Here is a 23,286-nt window from a genome sequence, read left to right as displayed (position 1 = left end):
GGGTGAATTTAACTCAGATGACCATTATATCTACTACTGTGGGCAGGAATCCCTTAGAAGAAATGGAGTAGCCATCATGGTCAACAAAAGAGTCCAAAATGCAGTACCTGGATGCAATCTCAAAAACGACAGAATGATCTCTGTTCATTTCCAAGTCAAACCATTCAATATCACAATAATCTAAGTCAATGCCCCAACCAGTAATGCTGAAGAAGCTGAAGTTGAACGGTTCTATGAAGACCTACAAGACCTTCTAGAACTAACACCCAAAAAAGATGTCCTTTTCATTATAGGGGACTGGAATGCAAAAGTAGGAAGTCAAGAAACACCTGGAATAACAGGCAAATTTGGCCTTGGAGTACAGAATGAAGCAGGGCAAAGGCTAATAGAGTTTTGCCAAGAGAATGCACTGGTCATAGCAAACACCCTCTTCCAACAACACAAGAGAAGACTCTACACATGGACATCACCAGATGGTCAGCACCGAAATCAGGTTGATTATATTCTTTGCAGCCAAAGATGGAGAAGCTCTATACAGTCAGCAAAAACAAGACCTGGGCTGACTGTGGCTCAGATCATGAGCTCCTGAATTGCCAAATTCAGACTTAAATTGAAGAAAGTAGGGAAAACCACTAGACCATTCAGGTATGACCTAAATCAAATCCCTTATGATTATACAGTGGAAGTGAGAAATAGATTCAAGGGTTTAGATCTGATAGACAGAGTGCCTGAAGAACTATGGATGGAGGTTCGTGACATTGTACAGGAGACAGGGATCAAGACCATTCCCAAGAAAAAGAAATGCAAAAAAGGTGAAATGGTTGTCTGAAGAGGCCTTACAAATAGCTGAGAAAAGAAGAGAAGCTAAAGGCAAAGGAGAAAAGGAAAGATATACCCATTTGAATGCAGAGTTCCAAAGAATAGCAAGGAGAGATTTAAAAAAAGAGCCTTCCTCGGTGATCAATGCAAAGAAATTGAGGAAAATAATAGAATGGGGAAGACTAGAGATCTCTTCAAGAAAATTAGAGACACCAAGGGAACATTTCATGCAAATATGGGCTCAATAAAGGACAGAAATGGTATGGACCTAACAGAAGCAGAAGATATTAAGAAGAGGTGGCAAAAATACACAGAAGAACTATACAAAAAAGATCTTCATGACCCAGATAACCATGATGGTGTGATCACTCACCTAGAGCCAGACATCCTGGAATGTGAAGTCAAGTGGGCCTTAGGAAGGATCACTATGAACAAAGCTAGTAGAGGTGATGGAATTCCAGTTGAGTTATTTGAAATCCTAAGCAATGATGCTATGAAAGTGCTGCACTCAATATTCCAACAAATCTGGAAAACTCAGCAGTGGCCACAGGACTGGAAAAGGTCAGTTTTCATTCCAATCCCAAATAAAGGCAATGCCAAAGAATGTTCATACTACTGTACAATTGCACTCATCTCACACGCTAGCAAAGTAATGCTCAAAATTCTCCAAGCCAGGCTTCAACAGTACATGAACCATGAACTTCCAGATGTTAAAGCTGGATTTAGAAAAGGCAGAGGAACCAGAAATCAAATTGCAAACATCCAGTGGATCATCAAAAAAGCAAGAGAGGTTCAGAAAAACAACTACTTCTGCTTTGTTGACTACGCCAAAACCTTTGAGTGTGTGGATCACAACAAACTGTGGAAAATTCTTAAAGAGATGGGAATACCAGACCACCTGACCTGCCTCCTGAGAAGATCACAAGCAACAGTTATGCAGATCAAGAAGCAACAGTTAGAACTGGACATAGGACTACAGACTGGCTCCAAATTGGGAAAGGAGTACGTCAAGGCTGCATATTGTCACCCTGCTTAGTTAACTTACATGCAGAGAACATCATGTGAGACACTGGACTGGATGAAGCACAAACTGGAATAAAGATTGCCAGGGGAAATATCAGTAATCTCAGATATGCAGATGACACTATGCTTATGACAGAAAGAGAAGAACTAGAGAGCCTCCTGATGAAAGTGAAAGCTGCTGCTGCTGCTGCTAAGTTGCTTCAGTCGTGTCCAACTCTGTGCGACCCCATAGACGGCAGCCTGCCAGGCTCCCCCGTCCCTGGGATTCTCCAGGCAAGAACACTGGAGTGGGTTGCCATTTCCTTCTCCAATGCATGAAAGTGAAAAATGAAAGTGAAGCCGCTCACTTGTGTCCAACTCTTTGCAACCCCATGGACTGCAGCCTACCAGGCTCCTCCATCCATGGGATTTTCCAGGCAAGAGTACTGGAGTGGGGTGCCATCGCCTTCTCTGGAAAGTGAAAGAGGAGAGTGAAAAAGTTGGCTTAAAACTCAACATTCAAAAAACGAAAATCATGGCATCTGGTCTCATTGCTTCATGGCAAATAGATGGGGAAACAGTGGCAGGCTTTATTTTCTTGGGCTCCCAAATCACTGAGGATGGTGACTGCAGCCATGAAATTAAAAGACACTTGCTCCTTGGAAGTAAAGCTATGACCAACTTAGCATATTAAAAAGCAAAGACATTACTTTGCCAACAAAGGTCCATCTAGTCAAGGCTATGGTTTCTCCAGTAGTCATGTATGGATGTGAGAGTTGGACTATAAAGAAAGCTGAGCACCGAAGAATTGATGCTTTTGAACTGTGGTGTTGGAGAAGACTCTTGAGAGTCCCTTGGACTGCAAGGAGATCCAACCAGTCCATCCTAAAGAAAATCAGTCATGAATATCAGTGGAAGGACTGATGCTGAAGCTGAAGCTCCACTACTTTGGCCACCTGATGGGAAGAGCTGACTCATTGGAAAAGGCTGATGCTGGGAAAGATTAAAGGCGGGAGGAGAAGGGGATGACAGAGGATGAGATGGTTGGATGGCATCACCAACTGAAAGGACATGAGTTTGAGTAAACCACGGGAGTTGGTGATGGACGGGGAGACCTGGCGTGCTGCAGTCCATGGGGTTGCAAAGAGTCGGACACGACCGAGTGACTGAATTGAAGTGAACATGTTTTGCCCCATTTTACACTCCCACCTGCAGTGCCTGAGGGTTGCTCACGTGCCGCTTCTGTCCCCTGGGCCTGGGGGGGCACAGTTAGTGGGGTCTGCGGTCCCCATGGTGGGGGTGCTGGAGTGGCTGCCTTGTTGCCCCGAGACCTCTGTCCTGGCTCCGGGGCTCTAGAGACCGGTTCCAGAACAAGGGGGAAGGTCTGCTCTTTTCCCTCTGGGGGCCCCAGCGCAGGACCTGCGGGGTGAGGGCTGGTGTGCCCAGGCCATACCCAGCGGCTCCCCACCCAGCCTGGGCAGGCGCTGGCCTTACTCCCTGTTTACCCATTAACCGGCCAGAGGCGGTGGGGCTGCAGACAATGGTGCGTTTGTTCCCTGCGGCCAGGGCGGCCGCACGGGTCCTGGCACAGTCATCAAAGCTCCGTGATTAAATCTATTAGGGAGGGATTTGTGCAAACACAGAGGCAGGTGCAGGGCCCAGGCAGCTGCTGGGCCGGGGGCTCCCTGAGGTGGCCATAAACTGCCCGGCAGGCGGCCTGCCCGCCAAGCTCTGCCATCCACCCAGCGTGGGCTGCTGGTGTCCCGGCAAGCGTCCTGCAAACCCTACTCCATTCACCCCCGAGGGCTGCCTGGAGGCCAGCTGGCCAGAGGCTGGACGCGCCCTCGGGGCAGGGCCAGCCTACGGCCTGTGTTCCAGCAAGAGCGCGCCCAGTCCCTCCGAGCTGGTCCCGTGGTGAAGCGAGCCATCACCCGGTCCCTGGCGGACATCCTCTCATAGGCCTGCCTGGACCCAGGGTGCAGCGGAGCTGCGGGCTTGGGTGAAGCTATGACCGGGGCTGGCACCTTTGTAGGGGGGCGCTGCTGGAATTTCCTGCCAGAAGCCAGTGCCTGGGATGGGCCTGGGGGCAGGGCTGCTGGGGTCCGAGGGGCACCCAGGGTTTCTCCGGGCGCCCCGCTTCTGCTTCCAAAGTGGCGGCCTCCTGCTGACCTGCGTGGAGCGGCTGGAGTGGCAGGTGATGGGCCGAGTGCCCGCTCCTCAACCGTCCTCTCCTCCGAGGGTGGACCCGCCGTCCTGCAGGGACAAGTCCAGACAACAGCTCCTGGCCCTCACTGCCCAGCCTTGCGCTCACGGGCAGGGAGAGTATCTGGGGGCCAGGCTTTCATTTCAGATGAAAGTGGGCCTGGGGTCAGGGTCCTGTCCACCCTCTGAGCAGGCAGTGAGTGCCCGGGGAGCCCTGCTGGCCTGTGGCCCCTCTCACACCTGCTCAGTCCTGGGCCCTCCACCTGTGACCTCCTCCAGACACACCCCAGCCCAGGGGCACCCTTGTCTGGACCCAGGGCAGCAGCGTCCGGCAGCCCCAACCCTTCCAGGGCCTCCACCTGCCCCATCCTTGGGGTCATGGCTCAGCACCAGCGTAAGGGACCTGGCTGTCTGGCCTGGTGACCCCCCTCTGCCCCACTCAGGTGGAGACCTCCCACCACGGGAGGGTCTTGCTGGGTGGATTGGGGAGCCTTCTGGCATCATTTCCTACCCAGACTGCCATCTTATCTCCCCTTCCACCTCGGTCTTCTGGGACCCCCTCCTCCAGGAAGCCTTCCCTGATGTACCAGTCCTGTTAGGTCCCAGACGCCTCTGGAGTGGATGGCAGGGCCAACTGCAGGGCCTGAGTCTGTGCTGGTGGCCTGGGCCTGCCTCGCAGGACTCGGAAGGCAAGTGAGCTCACCTTAGTAAGGGGGGCGGACAGCCCCGCCTCTCTGAGCCCCACCCCCTGTTCATAAAATGGGCTGAATCAAGACTTCTGTGCCACCGGGGGTTCCTGGGAGGCCTCGGCTGTGGAGGGTCTGCCCGGCCAGGGTCCCCGGATGGGAACTGCTTCTGCTCCCTGAGGGCCCCAGGCCCTCCTGACCTGACCCCCCACACTGCAGGCTGCTGGCTGTCCACATTGGTTCTTGCCCTGCAGGCCTCTCTGGGGGAAATCCCTGCCTGGCTTCCTCCGGGCGAGTGAGGTACAAGCCAGCGCCCTTCGTGACCTAACCTTGGAGACCACGTGGTCACTTCTGCCGCATCCTACTGGTTAGAAGTGAGTCCCAGGACAGGGGCCTGGAAGCCAATCAGTGGCGGTGTAGAGGCCATGGTCACTGCAAGAAGGATGGGTCTGGGCTGCGTCCACGGGGTCACCAAGGGCCTGTGAGAGTGGAGGACCGGCTGGGGAGAGCTGAGCATGGCTGCATCCCCCTCGGCAGCCACCTGGGCTGGGGTCTGGTGCCCTCTCTGGAGGGTTCGCTTTAGGGGCCAGGCCCGCAACTGGTTGCAAACTCTGATCCTCAGACACCTGTGGTCTTGGGGACAGGACAGAACACAGAGGCCTCCAGGCTGGACAGAGCGGGTTAGACAGAGAGAGGCGACCCTGCCCTCCCGTCTGCGCAGGGCCATCCCTGCCTTGCTGGGGACCCTGGGAGGACATCCCAGGCTTGGGCTCCGTCCGCGGGACCCTATGGGTCAGGGGGGCCTCAGGGCAGTGAGTGCCTGGTCCCTCGGAGCATGCAAGGGCAGAGGCTGGAGCCCACCCTCCTGGGAGGGGAGGGCTTAATGGCCATCTGGGAGGAGCAGTGGACGGGAGGGTAAGGGAGGATGGGGGGCCAGGGATCAGAGGCCCCAGTGGGGTCCGTAGCTGGCTTCACAAGTGGCCATCGGCCATCCTGGCTTCTCTAGGCCCTGGCCTCTGCCTAGGCTGGGAAGGACACGCAGCCCAGCCCTGGAGAAGGGGACCACTGTGCCCTCAAGCTCCCCTAGCCCTGGCCCTTGACAGTCCGAGGAGCCTCTGTCCATTCTGGATGGTCTAGGTTTGACCCGCTACCCTCTGGGGCCCGGGGTGCCCTGTCCCTCTGGGCCGGAGGCTCTGCCCGGCTCTTTCCACCCCACAGACCTCCCTCAGCCTCTCCCTGACCCCTTGCAGGCATGACCCCGAGTCTGGTCACTTTTCCAGAGTGTTCCAGCCCCGCTGCCCTCTCCTGTCCCTGTTGGGTGCTCTGTCCCCACTGGCCGTGGCCTTTCGTGCTCGCCGCACCCCACCGGGGCCTGGCCCCTGCCTCAGGTCGCCTGCCCACCTGTCTGTCTGTCCTGCCGTCCGCAGGGCGGGCTGCTGGCCTGGGTCCCGGAAAGAGAAAGGGCCTGATGCCACTGCAGACGGATGGGCTGGGATAGGCAGTGGCCTGGCCTCCGAGCTGCGGAGCCGGGAGCAGGACGGGTTATTTCTGGAATGTGGGGCCAGCCAGGTTTGGGGAGCGGGTGGGCCGTCAGGACTGCTCACAGGTCTGGGGAGTGACCCTATCATCTGCCTGGCAGCCAGCTCGCCACCCAGCTCATGAGCAGTGCCCCTGCAGAGGAGCTGGTCTGAAGGGTCGCCCACTCCCTGGGCGCCAGCACGGACCCCACCCCTCTCCGCGGGTCGTCCTGGGTTCTCAGGCCTCAGGCTCACCGGGCCTGCCGGTGGGGGCTCCAAGGACTCGTCACACGCACAGACCCAGGCCTGGCCGCAGCCCCAACAATCAGGTGTGGGCAGACCTGCCGCAAGCGGTTCTGAGAGCTGCTGCCTGGGCAGGCAGGGGTCTCGGAGCCCTGGTGCGGCCCGCACGTGCCCTGGGGGCTGGGGCCGTGGTCCTCCTCATCCGCACCTCCGTGGTCTGGCCCAGTTCCCCCTCCCACGTGCTCCCCTCCCCTCCCGCATCACCAGCCCCTCCCCCCGCTGCCCGGGGATCACGGCAACTCTGCTGCCTCGGGGCCTTTGCACGCACCTCCCCCTCTGCAGGGAAAGGCCTGGAGCAGATATTCATCCCCACAGCTTCTCAGAGGCCTCCTGAGAGCCTCGCGGGCTCAGGCCTCCATCCCCCCGTCCAGGTGGGTTTTTCTCCAGCACCAGCAGGTCCCATCTCTGTGTGCTAAGTTGCTTCAGTCTTGTCAGACTCCTTGCGCCCCATGGACTGTAGGCTGCCAGGCTCCTCTGTCTAGGGGATTCTCCAGGCAAGAACACTGGAGTGGGTAGCCATTTCATTCTCCAGGGGATCTTCCTGACCCGGGGATCGAAGTCGCGTCTCTTATGTCTCCTGCATTGGCAAGTGGGTTCTTTGCCACTAGCAGCACCTGGGAAGCCCTTTCCTGTCTCTTGCGATTGTTGTTCAGTCACCCAGTCGTGTCCAACTCTTTGCCACCCCACGGACTGCAGGATGCCAGGCCTCTCTGCCCTTCACCGTCTCCCGAAGTTTGCCCAAGTTCATGTCCATTGCGTCAGTGATACCATCCAGCCATCTCATCCTCTGATGCCCTCTTCTCCTTCTGCCCTCCATCTTTCCCAGCATCAGGGACTTTTCCAATGTGTCAGCTGTTTGCATCAGATGACCAAAATACTGGAGTTTCAGCTTCAGCCTCAGTCCTTCCAAAGAGTAATCAGTGTTGATTTCCCTTAAGATTGACTGGTTGGATCTCCTTGCTGTCCAAGGGACTCTCAGGAGCCTTCTCCAGCACCACAGTTCAGAGGCATCAATTCTTTGGCGCTCTGCTTTCTTTACGGTCCAGCTCTCACACCTTACTTGACCACTGGGAAGACCATAGCCTTGACTAGATGGACCTTTGTCAGCAGAGTAACGTCTCTGCTTTTCAACACACTGTCCAGGTTTGTCATAGCTTTCCTGCCAAGAAGCAGTCACCTTCTGATTCCATGGCTGCAGTCACCATCCGCAGTGATTTTGGAGCCAAGAAGAGGAAAGCTGTCCCTGCTTCCATGCATAATGGAGTATTGCCATGCAGTAATGGGCCGGATGCCATGATCTTAGCTTTTTCAGTATTTCGTTTTCAGCTGATTCAGTCTCCTCCTTCACCCTCATCAAGAGGCTCTTTAGTTGAGGTGATGACTCCACGGCCATTCCTGTTTGAAGGCCCTGGTGTTGGGCAGCGGAGAGAACGCGGAGGCAGCATCTGACACGCGGGCCCCCCTCCGCCCGTGTGACCTCGCACCCCCAAGTGGCTCGGCCCGCACGAGCCTCATGACCCTGGGGGGGTCACCCTGCCCAGCCCCTGTGCTCCTGCCGGGAAAGTGGGGATCCCTCCCTTGGTTGTGCGAAGAGGAAATAGGGCGTGATGTGTGTGACAGATGGGTGTCAACCCCGCATGGTCCAGTCCCCGGTCATCAGGGCTTTGTCACACTGTGAGAAAAGAAACCGCCCTGCCCCGCCGCCTGAGCCGGGCCTCCTGGTCCCTGGCCCGTCATCCCGGAGCCAAAAGCCCTGCCTTTCCCGAAGCCCCTGGATCTTGGTCAACACTGGGTGGTCGTGAGGTGACCCAGGGGTGCGTCCCAGCCCCCGGGAGGCCCCCCGCACTCGTCCAGCTGGGAGCAGGTCCTGGTCTTGTATGCGCACCCCTGGAGGTGTTTCTCAGGGGCCCCTGCGGCGGGTGCTTCAGGTGGGGTCCGGGTACCCTGGGGTCACCATGGGGGGCCTCCCTCTGCACCCAGGGTGGGGCTGGGCTGGCGGCTCCTCCCTCTGGAGATGGAGCGCTGGACGGCTCCGGGCTCTTCGGCGGGTTCTTTGATGTCCCCAGACAGGCAGGGGTGGGGCCCAAGGCTTCCTCCGGCCCCTTTGAAGGCGGCTCAGTTCTGTGGCCCCACCAAGGCAGAACCTGGGGGGCACGGAGTTCACCGGGATCTCCAGGGAGGTGTGTGGCTCCCGGCCTGCCCACCTCAGGGGTCTCCAGGGTGGGGAGAGCTCAGTGGAGGCTGACCTCCAATGGGGTCTGCTCGCACACAGCTCCGGGCATCCCGCGCGGGTCCTGGCTCTGAGGGGTGTGAGGATGGGAAGGTGAAGGGTGCCCCAGGACCTCCAGTGCCCCCGGGCAGAAGGAGCCAGCCAGGGAGGCTCCAGGCTCCCCCCAGCAGCAGGGCAGCAGGGGCAGGGCCCGTCTTATCAGAGCGGCCGCCCGCCGCCCCACCTGCCGCTGACGGTGAGATGGGACGCCGGCCATAAACCCGTTTGTTTCCCTGAATGAGAGAGCCAGAGAGAACACAGCCTCATAAAACAGAGCAGAATCAAAGCTGACTTATCTCTGCATTTTGCTATAAAATCTTAGAATCAGAAGGGCAGCGGCTTCTTTGTGGTGCAGTGTGGCAGGGATTTCCGGGTGCACGTGGCCACGCGGAGGCCCCCACTTCCCACACTGGTGCCCACCGAGGGTGTCCTACGAGAAGCTGTCCCTCCAGGATGGGTGCTGGCTCGGATGCCCCCCTGGGCCTCCTGTGGTCCCTGGGATGGTGTGAGCAACCCCCCGTGGGCGCCCCCAGACGCTGAGATGCTGATGCTGACCGCAGGCGTTCACAGCCACCCTGCACTGGGCATGGCAGTGCCCTGCCTACTCTGGGCTCGTGTCTGGTGGGGTCTCCTGGCCTGGAGCCTGTGACTGCCGCCCCTCCCCGGTCCCTGCAGAAGTCCCCTACCACCTCCTGGGACGCCCAGCCTCTCAGGAGACCCGCAGGGAGGGTGGGTCCTCTGCATGGGGAAGCACTGGGCTGGAGCCTCTGGGCACACCGGATACACTCTGCCCTGGGGACGCCCACCCCAAAGCCCAACCTAGAGACCGCACGGGTGCCCAGGTGGAGCCTCCCCAGGCCCCTGGGTCTTCCTTGTCCCCTTGAGAGGGGCCAGCTGGTGGTGGGACCGGTCAGACCTGGGCCCTCGGGCGGCTGGGGGTCTGCGCTGCAGGCTTGGGGTCTCCATCAGAGACGTGTGTGTGCCCGGCGATGCCGGGAGGGGCGCACACGGGCGTACACTCGCCCGCTGATGTGCACAGCGCACACCTGGGCCGCGAACCGGCACGTGCGCCCACACGCGTGTCTGGGCCTCCCGCGCAGCCACGTGCTTGGACACGTGCGCTGGCCCCACACATGCACACGGGCCACCGCCATCACGCTTGCTGCACGCTTCACCTCTCTCCCGACCAACGACCAACGCCTGAGCCCCCGGCTGCCTCAGAACCCGCGGCCCTTCCCTCCAAACAGGACCGACTGGTTACGACACTGGATCGCAAACCTCCCCGAGGTGGGGGGAGGGGTGCTAAGCGCTGGACCGGGGCCAGGACCCGCCTGCCCCACCCCCAGGCTGCCCCAGCCCTGGAGCTGGACCCCCACGGGCTCCTGTGCCCCGCTCCCTGCGGGCAGGGGAGGGCCTGCGTGCAGGGGCCAGGAGGACCCCTCCCCAGGAGGCACTCACAGGTGTGGCCAGGGCGCGGCAGGGGCTGTGTTGCCGTTGCCAAGGCGCCCAGAGGAGTGGGTCTAGTTCCTCTGAGCCCTGGGCGGGCTGGTCGGAAGGGAGGGGTCTGGCAGGGCCTTTGCTCGGGGCCGTCAGGTGAATGCAGGTCCCCGGGATGTGGGGAGTCTGGCCTCCGCCTCCCACCTGCCCAGAGACCCAGCTCCCTTCTTGGAGCAGAGCATGGTGGGTGCCCAGGACAGAGCCCAAGGGGCTTTCCATGACCCCCATGGAGAAATGGGATGGGGGAGGCTCTCTGGCTCAGAAACGGCTCCCTGGAGGAGGTGCCCTTTCAGCTGGGCCTGAAAGCTGGGGGCGGGGGACACGGGCAGCTGTGACCTTCTCGCATTCTCCAGGGGTCTTTGAGATCCCTTCCGGGAGCTGCCGCGCAGGTGTGTGCACTGTCTCGGGTCTCTCTGTCCACTTCTGCCCGCAGCGCAGAAGCCAGAGGAGGACTTGGCAGGTCACAGGTCAGCCTCTCTGCAGCTTCCCTGCCCCAGCTGCGAGGACCCAGGTGAGCAGGGCTCTGGGGGTCATTCGACTCTCTACCAGGTTTGACCTTGGGAAGGGCTGGGCCTTGGCGAGCTGGAGGCCTGTTGGGCCAATTTTGCAAAAGGCTGTCTTGGAGCTCAGGAAGCTGGGCGTCTACAGCAGGGATGCAGACTCAGAGGGCCGTGAGCACGGGGAAGTTCTGTCTCCTCAGTTTCTCCATCCATGCTCTATCCTTCATGCGTCCACCCATCTCCATCCACACATCCTCCGTCCCTCCCTCCCTCTTTCTCTTCCTCCGTCCATCCACCTGTCCATCCATGTATTCATCTCTCCATCCATCATCATCCACCATCTTTCCATCCATCCATACATACATCCATCCTCCATCCATCCACCCATCTTCCATCCATGTACTCTTCCTCCCTCCTCCCCTCCATCTACCCATCCATCCATCCACCTGTCCATCCATCCATCCATCCTCCATCCATCCATCCATCCACCTGTTCATCCATCCATCCACCTGTCTGTCCATCCATCCATCCTCCATCCATCCACCCATCTTCCATCCAGGTATTCTTCCTCCCTCCTCCCCTCCATCTACCCATCCATCCATCTGCCTGTCCATCCATCCATCCGCCTGTCCATCCATCCATCCGCCTGTCCATCCATCCATCCACCTGTCCATCCATCCATCCTCCATCCATCCATGTATCCATCTCTCCACGTATCATCCATCCACCATCTTTCCATCCATCCATCATTCCATCTGTCCATCATTCATTTGTCCCCCCTCTCCCCCCCTCTTATATTCTTGGGTCTGTCTATGAACATAAGGTGGACCCATATTCATGGATCTTATCCATCTATCTATCCATTACATCTCACCTTTTTTACTGGGCAAATGGACATGAGTTAAAATACATCTTGCTTCTCATTACATTATGAACTTTGGGGGCAGAGTCCACACGTCTCTAGAAGCCCTAAGAGGCACAGCACAGAGCAGGCTCCCAGGAAGCCTTCATTGGATGAATGAACGTGTTAAACCTGTATTAAACCCATTGCTTTGAAAAGATCTGTTGCTCACCCTCTCAGAGGACTGGCGAGTTTGGGGTGATAAGTCAGCTGTGGTGCCATGTGTGATTTGCAAGTGGGTGGTCCCTGTGCATTGCGTGGGTTCTTCTCGTGTGTGACCGAGGCCAGGGGGACAGGCAGGTGCTGGACACGAGAGCAGAGGATGGGAGGACAGGGTGTGTATGAAGAGGCTGTCAGGAAACAGGGTGGGTTCAGGGAACAGACCCCAGGTCAGGCACTCCCCAGCCAGCCTCCGGGACAGGTGATGGGCCGGTGCGAGCAGGGCTGGGGCTGTCTCGGGGGTGAGGGATGTGAGTTTTCCAGAGGGGCCCTTCCCACCAGCCCCAGAGGATCAAGCGACTGGGGGCTCTGGGCCTCGGGGTGTCTGGGACTGGAGTCACCCCCAGCTCGCCGGCTGGCCTGGGAGTGATTGGAGGAGTGGACAGTCTGCCCAGCTAGGGGAGCACCCGGTGCAGGAAAAGCCCAGCGGCCAGTTAGACCCCGGTCTGGAGGTGCTGCCCGGTGGCCCACTCGGCCCAGGCAGTGGCCTCTGCTGTGGGAGCTCCCACAGCTGCCCAGGGGCCCCTGGGAGACAGTCGCCGCACTGGAGATGGTGATGGGCAAAAGGACACCTGGCGGGCTGGGGCTCTGCCCAGAGGCTCCAGTCTTCGGCGGCTTGGGCTGAGGAGGGAAGGGGCCCCGACATTGGTGACCCAGGGTGTGGGGTGCAGAGCCCTAGGCCTCCACCTGTGGCTCCTTGGTCCGTGCTCGACAAGCCCTCTGGCCCCACTGGCATGGGCACTGGACAGGCAGCGGACAGGGAGCGTGGTCAGTGAGGCCTCGTGGGGTGGGGCTGCCTGCAGGAAGGACCAGGCCTCTGGCTGTGCAGGGACCTGGGCTCTGCCGGCCTCCCGCCCTCCCACCGTCTCGCCCAGGCTCCTGCAGGCCTGCGGACGAAGTGTGAAGACCTGAGCTCCGCAGAGTCTCCACTCGCCCCCATGCGGGAGCTCCCGCGGCTGGGCTGCGTCTGATGCTTCTGCTCCGAGAGGTATCCGTAGCAGGTGCCTGGCGGCAGCGGCAGCCACCACTGGTAACAACAGACCCCCGGGGCCACCTGTCTGAGGCGGTCAGGCGGCCCTGGGCAGGTGGGCCCGGGCAGACAGGCTGGGCTGAGGGGGTCAGGTGTTGCCTTCCAGCTGTGGCCAGGGTCCTGGGCTGGGTGTGCCTTTGCAGACAGCTCTGGGTCAGCCCTGGACAACCAGGAGGGGACTCTGTAGACGTGGGTGACTTTGGGGCTGGCGAGGGCCTGGCACTGAATGCAGGGGGTGCTGCCCCCCCGGGATGTGATACTGGGTTGGCAAGTGGCTCAGGACCTCGGTGGCTTCACCCTCTGCCCTCCTAGGACTGGACGGCCTGGGCTGAGAGTGGCCATTTGACAGGCATGGCTCCCAGGTCCGTGAAGTGGGGGTCAGCCTCCTCCCAGGGCCGTTGTAAAGAGAGGTGTACCTTCTCTCTGGGACCTGCCCTGGAGGGGGCCCGGCCTTGTTCCCAGATGGGGCCAGGCCTGCGCCCACCCCGGCCCTGAGAGCCCCAGGAATGGCCAGCTGCTGCCCTCTGGCCCCCAGGGAAGCACCTTGGGCTCGAGGCTGCCTCAGGGGACGGACGGCTGTTCCCCAGGGTAAGCACCCCGTGAGAGATGATGGGGTCCCTGCAGTCCCCCAGACTTGGCTCTGCCCTGGGAGGGAGGAGAGCTGAGGGGGTCCTGTGTGGGCTGCGGGGTATGGGGACAGGGCGGGGGGGTCCCGGGCGGGGCCTGGCCCTGTCGGTTCCTCACTGGGCGCAGTCGCCCGCTGTGGGAGCCTCGCCCCGGCCAGGGTGGGTACCTGCTGAGCGGGGGGCCAGGGCACCAGCCCCTCCCCCACAGGCTGGGCCCTCAGTCTTTGCACCCACGTGAGTGAAGGGCCAGTGTGTGTGTGTGTGTGTGTGCATGGGCACACGTGTGAGTGTGCACATGGGTGTGTGCTGGCTGGAGGCCCTGTGTCCTCAGGCCTGGCCCTGGTTATCATCATGGCGACAGTGGAGACGCAGGGCTGTGAGGAGGGACTGGGCAGGGGTCTGGGGGCGCCCCCACCTGTGGGAGACTGGGGGGCTCTCGGGCCCCCTGCGCTCCGCCTGCTCCTGGAAACTGGGGTGACCCTGTTCTGCCTGGCCCCACGCCTCCCCTCAACAGGTCCTCCTCCCCGTCCCTGGTACCTGTTGACCTCTGACCCCCCCACCCGTCTCCCAGCACCTAGGAAGCCAATGCCTCCTCCCCGTTGCTCTGGGCCACCGAGTCCAGAAACGGGGCCAGGTCTCCCTCGTGTGGCCACTTGACCACACTGCAGGGCAGTCCCCCGATCCTGTCTGCAGCCCTGGTCACTCCCTCCCTAATTGTATGTATACATACGTGTACCTGATTGCATGTATACATGTGTGTACCTGATTGTGTGCATACATGTGTGTACCTAGTTGTATGTATACATGTGTGTGCCTAATTGTATGTATACATGTGTGTACCTAGCTGTATGTATACATGTATGTATGACAGAAACAGGGAGATTGTTGAACTGGCCCCAAGCCAGTTGGGGTGTAGCAGCAGGACACAGACGGCCTGCCCTGTGCTGGACCAGCCTCAGCCCCCAGACCAGCACCCAGCCCAGCCCAGGCCCCGCCCTATGTGGGCCAGGGGGGCACATGCCCCTGCGGCCTTATCACCTGGCTGTGAGGATGGACACCACCCGCCCCAAACACCGCCCCATAGAGGCAGGACACTGCCTCCCACGATGCCTCCTCCCCCAGGTGGCAGAGGAAGCCTGGTCCGGGGGGTCCGAAGGCTGGGTCCCGCCCCCACTCCCTGGCCCTGCGGACCCCCGTTTCTCACCTGTCAAGTGAGGGTGATGGCAACAGAGCCCCCAGTGGGTGGTGGTGCCCTCAAATCCTAGCGCTGGCAGGGTGGGGAGGGTGGGAGGCGGGCAACCGTCCAAGGGCCTGCCTTTGGTCAGGTCAGGGTCGGCCCGCTTGGCTGGGGGCTGGGGGGGGGTCCCTGGGTGAGAGCTGGGTAGTGGGGCCCCCTAGGCTGCCATTCACGACAGGTCAGAGGCCTGCGGTGGTCTCCTGCTCTTTCCTGCATGTCTGGGGCTGGTTCTGACCTGTGCTACTGACCCCATCCTGAAAAGTACCACTTTTAGGGGGGTTGGGGGCCCCAGAGAGACTGCAAACTCTGCCTCCAGCCCTGGGATCTGAGATCTGGGGACCCGGGCTCCACCACGGTTCAGCCCAGTGCCCGTGGCCTTGAGCCCCCGAGGAGCCCAGACATCTCCCCACAGACCGCCGGGCAGGGCTCCCCTGACACCCAGGCGCCTGCCAGACCCTCCCGCGAGCAGGGCGGCCGTCTTTCTGCCCAGACACTCCCTCCCGCTGCGGCCCCGGCAGGCCGAGAGGGAGGCCACGCCGCAGATGGCCACGAGGGGGCGGCAGCGGGCAGGGAGCGCCCGGGAAGGGCGGGACCGTGAGGGCGGCCGCTGACCCAGCAGCCCGGGCGGCAGCTGCCGCCCCAGCGAACTTCCACACGAGCGGCGCGTGTGGCCAGAGCCTGGGCCCCGGGGCAGCCGACTGCCGGGTGGGCAGCGAGGCCTGCGTGTGAGGTGCGGGGGTCCACGCGACAAGCTCAGGGCGGACCGGGGGGCCCAAGGCCCTCACCCAGCGCGCACACGCGCCCACATCCTCCCAGAACACGCCCACCAGCTCAACCTCACAGACCCAAATGTGCACGCATAACCCCCAGGACCAAACACACACTCGCCCCACACGGACACACCCACTGTACACACGCCTCATACGCCCACAGACACCCCACACACCCCACACAGACACACCCACTGTACACACCCCTCATACCCCCACAGACACCCCACACACCCCACATGGACACACCCACTGTACACACGCCTCATACCCCCACAGACACCCCACACACCCCCCACACGGACACACCCACTGTACACACGCCTCATACCCCCACAGACACCCCACACCCCCCACACGGACACACCCACTGTACACACGCCTCATACGCCCACAGACACCCCACACACCCCCCACACGGACACACCCACTGTACACACGCCTCATACCCCCGCAGACACCCCACACACCCCCCACACGGACACACCCACTGTACACACGCCTCATACCCCCACAGACACCCCACACACCCCCCACACGGACACACCCACTGTACACACGCCTCATACCCCCGCAGACACCCCCCACACCCCCCACACGGACACACCCACTGTACACACGCCTCATACCCCCACAGACACCCCACACATCCCCACACGGACACACCCACTCTACACACGCCTCATACCCCCACAGACATCCCACACACCCCCCACACAGACACACCCACTGTACACACACCTCATACCCCTACAGACACCCCATACACCCCCCACAGATACTCCCACTGTACACACGCCTCATACCCCCACAGACATCCCACACACCCCCCACACAGACACACCCACTGTACACACGCCTCATACCCCCACAGACACCCCACACACACCCCACACGGACACACCCACTGTACACACGCCTCATACCCCCACAGACACCCCACACACCCCACACGGACACACCCACTGTACACACGCCTCATACGCCCACAGACACCCCACACATCCCCCACACGGACACACCCACTGTACACACGCCTCATACCCCCACAGACACCCCACACACCCCACACGGACACACCCACTGTACACACGCCTCATACCCCCACAGACACCCCACACACCCCACACGGACACACCCACTGTACACACGCCTCATACCCCCACAGACACCCCACACACCCCACACGGACACACCCACTGTACACACACCTCATACCCCTACAGACACCCCATACACCCCCCACAGATACTCCCACTGTACACACACCTCATACCCCCACAGACACCCCACACACCCCACACGGACACACCCACTGTACACACACCTCATACCCCTACAGACACCCCATACACCCCCCACAGATACTCCCACTGTACACACGCCTCATACCCCCACAGACACTCCCCACACGCACCCCACACGGACACACCCACTGTACACACACCTCATACCCCCACAGAAACCCCACACACCCCCCACATGGACACACCCACATGGACACACCCACTGTACACACGCCTCATACCCCCACAGACACCCCACACACCCCCCACAGATAGACCCACTGTACATACGCCTCATACCCCCACAGACACCCCACACACCCCACACAGATACACCCACTGTACACACCCCTCATACCCCCACAGACACCCCACACATCCCCCACACAGACACACCCACTGTACACACGCCTCATACGCCCACAGACACCCCACACACCCCACACACAGACACACCCACTGTACACACGCCTCATACCCCCACAGACACCCACACACACACCTCACACACGGACACACCCACTGTATACACGCCTCATACGCCCACAGACACCCCATACACTCCCCACACACACCCACTGTACACACCCCTCATATGCCCACAGACACCCCCCACACCCCACACACACCCGCTGTACACACCCCCATACTCCCACAGACACCCCCCCACACACACACCCTCCTTACACACCCCTGTCACTGGTGGGAGAACTTCATGCCCAGAAGACCCTCCAAGCTTCTGGAGGCCATGGCTGTGTCCCCGACCCCACCCCACCTGCTGCAGGAGGGTGCTGGTGCTGATGGCCGCAAATGGACCCCAGACCCCACTGGGCCACAGACCCGAATGCCCCACGCCCACATCTGCTGTCCCTTCCCCTCCCCGGGGCCTGCTCGGAACCTCTTGCCATCACTGTCTTTACTCTGGACAGGAGCACGTGCGTGCATACACACCCCCATACCCACACCCCTGCACACACACACACGCAGTTCAGGAAGAGTATGCCAGGGTCCAGGATCCCACAGATCATTTGCCCAGGGGTAGGAGCACAGGGCTGAGGTCCAGAGGGTCACTGCCTCATGCCAGGGCAGGCCCCCTTGTCTTGATAGTCCTAGGAGGGGGCAGCGTTGGGGAGAAGGGCCTCCCAGTTGACCTCTCGTCCTCCCTGGCACTCAGGGCATCAGAGCCTCGCTGTGGCCCAGAGCTGGTGACAGCTGGCAGGCGTGGGCTCAGTCCCTGCCCTGAGCCCCTGGCTCCCGGCCATTGCCTTCTGTTCCTGCTCCTCGCCATGCCCGCCTGGGCCTCTCCTGCTCCCTGCCACCCTCCAGGCCCCCGCCTGCACCCCGTCCTCTGCGTCATTCCCACCGTCCTTCCCCCCGTCCCCCTGCCTACGACTCCCGGTGGAGGATGACACAAACCAGGGCCAGCGGGTGGAGGGCCGGGGAGCCAAGCGGCTCCGAAGTGCCCGCCGGCAAGGTCGGACGTGAATCAGGAGGGAGCGCACGTGGCCCAGGCCTGCAGCCGCAGGACGGCCGGGGGTGGGGGTCACTAGGCGCTGTGAGCCGACTCAGAGTGCCACCCTGTCACCCGCCGACTCCCTGCAGCTGCCCTCAGGGCCCTGAGGGGGGGCCACCGCGGCCCTTTCCTGAGTGGCGTCAGAGCTGACAGTCCACCCCTGGGAGGGGCCTGCCTGCCTGGGGCTGGGCCCACCCCCCACCTCTCCCCTCACCCCTCCCCCCCACCTCTCCCTGTACTGCAGACCCTGGGCCAGTGGGCAGACAGCCCTCCCCAGCGCACCCCACACCCTCGGTGGGCAGGGGCTGTGGTTGGCCCCGCGGAAGTGAAGAGGAAGCAGGGAGGGGAGCCCCTGCCCGCCACCAGCCCCCATGAGTTCCACTTGCCCGGGGTGCTTGGCAAGACTCCCCTCCCTTCGTCAGGCTGGGGTGCGTTTGCAGGTGCCTGACCTTCCTTGCTCCTGCAGGCAGTGCCCAGTTGAGTGGGAACTGGGGACAGGCCTCCTGGGCAGGGACCCCCACCCCACAGGGGCCTTCACCAGGCACAGGTTGGGCGGTTCCTTGCAAGAACACCACAGCCTGGGGCTCCAGGGCTCCAGCCATCGCCATCTCCTCCCTGTGATGGAAACGGGCTCCTTAGGTGTGGAATATGGGCGCTAGGATGACGGGAGTCCTGGCCTCCCCCTGGGTGGGGGGCCGTAGAAAGTGGAGTTGGATTCCATCTGTAGGGGATGGCCCATGGGGTGCAGGGGGCATTCTCTGAAACAGCGGACTACCTTCAGCCAGGGCCCTCCATGCCGGAGGTTATGATCAGTTCCCCAGGCTCACAGTCAACACCAGCGTCTGCTGGGCCCTGTGACTGGGCCCTGCGACTGGGCCCTGGGACAGCCCATCGCCTCCCGCCCTAAAGAATAAGGCAAAGAAGCAGGAAGAGCTGAGGCCCAGCGTGCCCCCTGCCCCACAGGGATATAGCAGCGCCCTGAACGGGGGTGCCTCTCTACCCTCTGCACACAGGGCGTCCCACGGAGCACCCCAGTCTGCCTGGGCCCCTGTGGGCTGTTACACATTTTGTCTGTCTGTATTAGAAACATCTATTATTTTCTCCTTCATGCGTTTCTGTACCTTTCCATTTTTTGTAATGAGCACGGATTATGTTTGTCATCAGGAAACATAAAAAGAGGCATAAGTGTAAAAAAGAGGGGATGGGGGAAATCCGATCCCTCTCTCTGCCCCTGCGGAGCAGCCTGGGGCCCAGCTCTGAGAACCCTGGGGAGCTCCGTGCAGATCCGGGCAGCGCCCTCCTCTCCCCCACCAGCCCTGGTGCCCACAGCTCCATCCCACCCAGGTGGCCCAGGCAAGATGCTCTGGGCTTTCTCAGCACCCAAGGGGCACTGCCAGTCTGGGGGAGGGGGCTGGATTTCCATGTTCCTGTGATGATTCCCTAGAGCATGTGCGAGGCCTCAGCAGGCTGGGCTCCACGTGGCCCTGGTGCTGATCCTGGACTGATAAAGGGGAAGATAGCTGCCTGCCCTGACCATTAATGTGCAGCTGTTTCCGTAGATACCGGGTGAACATGCGTCATGAGATGGGCGATTTCCAAGCCTTCTTAAACGGCGGTTCGGGTAAGATCAGCCCCTCACCTTCCAAGAAGTGGCCGCGAGGGCCGTGCTCCCCCATGTCCTCTGGGTGGTTTGTGGGCGCACTGGGCTGGTTCGATCGTGCAGGTGGGTGTGATGCCCTGTGGGTCCTGCTCTCGGATGACGCTGAAGACTCTCGGGAGGAGAAGATGCCCGAGCTGGCGTGGGGCGCAGATGGGCAGGGCAGTTACGTGGGGGCTCAGCCCGGGCTGCTATTTGTTCTAATTTTGTTCACTTTGCTGTGTAACAGGAGACAGCACGTCAGTATTTAGAAAATCAATAAATGGTCCCGACACTTTTAATGGAAAACGCAATAAATAGAAAGTGAGCCTTTCGGGCTGGAGCGACAGCGCTTTGCGCCCTGCCTGCCGAGCTCCAGGCTGTGTCCGCCCTGGCGGAGAGTTGAAGCCCTAATCAAATCAGACCTGGTGCCTGGAGGCTGGCAGCCCGCGTCCCTGAATCCGGGGAAGGGCCCATCTTTCCTTCCCTGCCCCCATATGTGGCCCCAGACAGTGTCCCCTGAGAGGAGAGGAGGGCAGGGAGGGGCTCTGTAACCAGGGAACCCCCTCCACTGTCAGGGGGAGCTGGTCTGGGGCCCCTGCACTCCAGGTGGGCCTTGTGCACCCAGACGGGGCGTTTCTCCACCTGGGGGAGGCCAGGCTGCCAGGGTCCTGCCTCCCTGACTCCTCACTGGAACCCCAGGGAGGGAGGGAGGGTCCCACAGCTGCCCAGCTCCTGGAAGTGTGGCCAAAGGAAGGGCAGCTCAATCCTCCCGCTGACCTCGGCCATTGCCCTGGGCTTGCTGACCGGATGTGAACCTCCAAATGGGCCAAAGAAGGTGAGCGTGAAGTCAGCCTCTCCCTGCAAAAGGGCTCACTGCGGGGCCTCTCCTTCAGCCCTCTTTCCCCTCTGTATGTTGGAATAGGGCATCCAGGCACCTCCCAGAATTCGGAGCAGGGTTCTTGTGGACACGCCCCTCCCCCGGACTACACCTGTCCGGTCGTCCCCCACAGACCGTGTCGGGGGACCCTCGGGCACCTGTGTGCACACACACGTGCACGTGCGTCGGTGTTAATCTCCTTAGGAGCTTATCACAAAGAGCAGGCCCTCCAAAGCCTGGCGTCCCCCCAGCACTGATCTGTGCGCCGATTGTCAGGCCAGCCCACACCCTCCCTTCCTCTGCAGCTCTGAGGCCACCCTGGGTCAGCGGCCCCTCCGGGGATGTGAGTGGCTGGAGTCTCTTCTTTCCTCTCTGGAGTTGGTGACTTTTCCCGGAGGACCAAGCCGGGTGGAAGTGCTGCGTCACTGATGATTTGGAGAAATGTTGTCAGAGTGGTCCCAGTCTGCACAGCGCCCACCTCCCCCTGCCGGGAAGCCCCAGGAGGGTCGGCTGAGAAGGCCATTTTGCAGGGTTGTTTATAAAACAAGCACTCCTGGTGCAACTGAAGCAGGTCAGCGTACATGTCCATTCTTACTGATGTTCAAAAACGTCTGGACATTTTGCTTCTGGGGTCCAGGGAGGCCCCTCCTCTGGGCTCTGAGGATGGTGGGAGGATGCACGCAGAGGGGAGGGGATGCTCTGAAAAGGCATGGCTGGGTGAGCCTGGGGGGCCGGGGTTGCCATGGCAATGAGATCACACTGCCATGGACCCACGGGAGTCACAGAAGGTGCTTGAGTGAGAGAGTGACTAGACGTATTTTGGTGAAATCCCCAAATCCCTGGAGTCAGAAGAAAGATGGGGGTGGCTGGGAGGAGCTGAGAGGCCTTCAGAAACGTTGCAAGGGTGCTGACCCACCAAGGGGGTCTCACGGATCTGGACCTTGTCCTGAACAGACCATGGCATTCGCTTGTAACCCCAGAAGCCTGTGGGCATGTAGAGAAGGAGACCAACCGCCAGGCCGAGCGTGCTGAACCCCAGGAAGGGGGCCGGGCCGACTGGGTGGGAGGCAGGAGCCCCGAGCACAGGGACCTCATCTGGGCGAGAGGGGGCCGCGTGGTGTGGGGGGCAGAGTTCTGTCCTCATAAGGTCCCCATCCGGGCACAGGGGAAGAGCACAGCCAGCTGTGAGGACAGAGTGCCCATGGCCTGGAGGACGGTGGACAGGCTTGGGGGCTCCAGACCTCTGGAGACCAGGAGGCCAGGTGCGCACAGAGCTGAAGCTGCACGGAAAAGAGTTCCTCCCAGAGGGGTCAGTTGGCATCGCTGCCCCCACAGCACCCCAAAATGAGGTCCTGTACACCCCAGGCCACCTTGCCGCTCTCTGCGCCCACCCCCAGCCCCGCCCCGGCTAATCTCCTGCTTAGGGTGACTGGCAGCTGGATCCAGTTTCTGCGGCCTGTTCTGGATGGGCTCTGATGTCCTCAGGGAAGCAGAATAGCCCACCAGGCTCCTCTGTCCACGATATTCTCCAGGCAAGAATACTGGAAGGGGTTGCCATTCCCTTCTCCAGGGGACCTTCCCAACCCAGGATTGAACCTGGGTCTCTTGCATCACAGGCAGATTCTCTCCCATCTGAGCCACCAGGGAAGTCCAAGGGAACATTACTCAGCCTTAAAAAAAAGGAATTACTGATGCCAGCTGAACATGGATGAACCTTGTGGGTGTTGTGTTCAATGAAAGGGGCCAGACACAGAAGGACCAACCTTTTCTGATTCCTCTTTTGAGAGGTCCCTGGAGGAATCACATCCCTGGAGACAGGAAGTAGGTGTGGGACCAGGGGTCAGGCGAGTGAGGGTCCAGTACGGACAGAGTGGCCGTTGGGGAGGACGAATGATTTCCAGAAGCGGACGCGGCGACCGTGTATCACAGTGAATGCACTTGATGTCTCTGAGCTGCTCGCTGAAAATGGTTGAGACGGCAGTTCTTGTTTTATGTGTATTTCACCGCAATTTTCATAAATAAATAATTACGTTACAAGCACAGTAATGTAAAGGGCCTTTGGGATGGCTGCTGGGGGAGTGCGGGAGGTGGGGCCGGGGCTGCTGCAGGTGACCTGAAGGCCCTGGGGCGCACCCCCGGGGCAGGCAGGAGGGGTGAGTGGGCTTGGGGTGTTGAGACGGGGCCTGCAGGGCAGCGGTGGGGAGCCTGCTACAGGCAGGGAGGCTGGGGGTCCACTGGCCCACTGGCCCCCGGCTGGTGGGGGGCTCCAGCCCCTCTAGCTTGCCGCCTGGAGCCTGGCCGCGTCCCCCACCCCCAGAGTCTGCCTCTTCATTTAACAGAAGCGAGGGGCCCGTGGTGCCCGTGCTGGCGAGACGGGGGCCTGGGGACACCAG

At 60.7% G+C, this 23,286-nt stretch overlaps 1 long non-coding RNA gene across 1 annotated transcript; it reads left to right on the top strand.

The window, feature by feature from the left end:
* The first annotated feature begins 15,372 nt into the window (after positions 1–15,372).
* LOC145523281 (uncharacterized) lies at positions 15,373–22,935 on the top strand. The gene is made up of 6 exons (XR_014066463.1): positions 15,373–15,538; positions 19,937–19,998; positions 20,716–20,851; positions 21,199–21,464; positions 22,059–22,425; positions 22,510–22,935. It is a non-coding gene; the product is annotated as an uncharacterized LOC145523281 (long non-coding RNA).
* The last annotated feature ends 351 nt before the right edge of the window (positions 22,936–23,286 follow it).

This window comes from Giraffa tippelskirchi, chromosome 10, assembly GCF_054371585.1.
Source record: "Giraffa tippelskirchi isolate mGirTip1 chromosome 10, T2T-mGirTip1v1.2.pri, whole genome shotgun sequence".
NCBI lineage: Eukaryota > Metazoa > Chordata > Mammalia > Artiodactyla > Giraffidae > Giraffa > Giraffa tippelskirchi.
The sequence above is the reverse complement of the archived record's forward strand: the minus strand, read 5'-3'. Positions and strand labels throughout refer to the sequence as shown.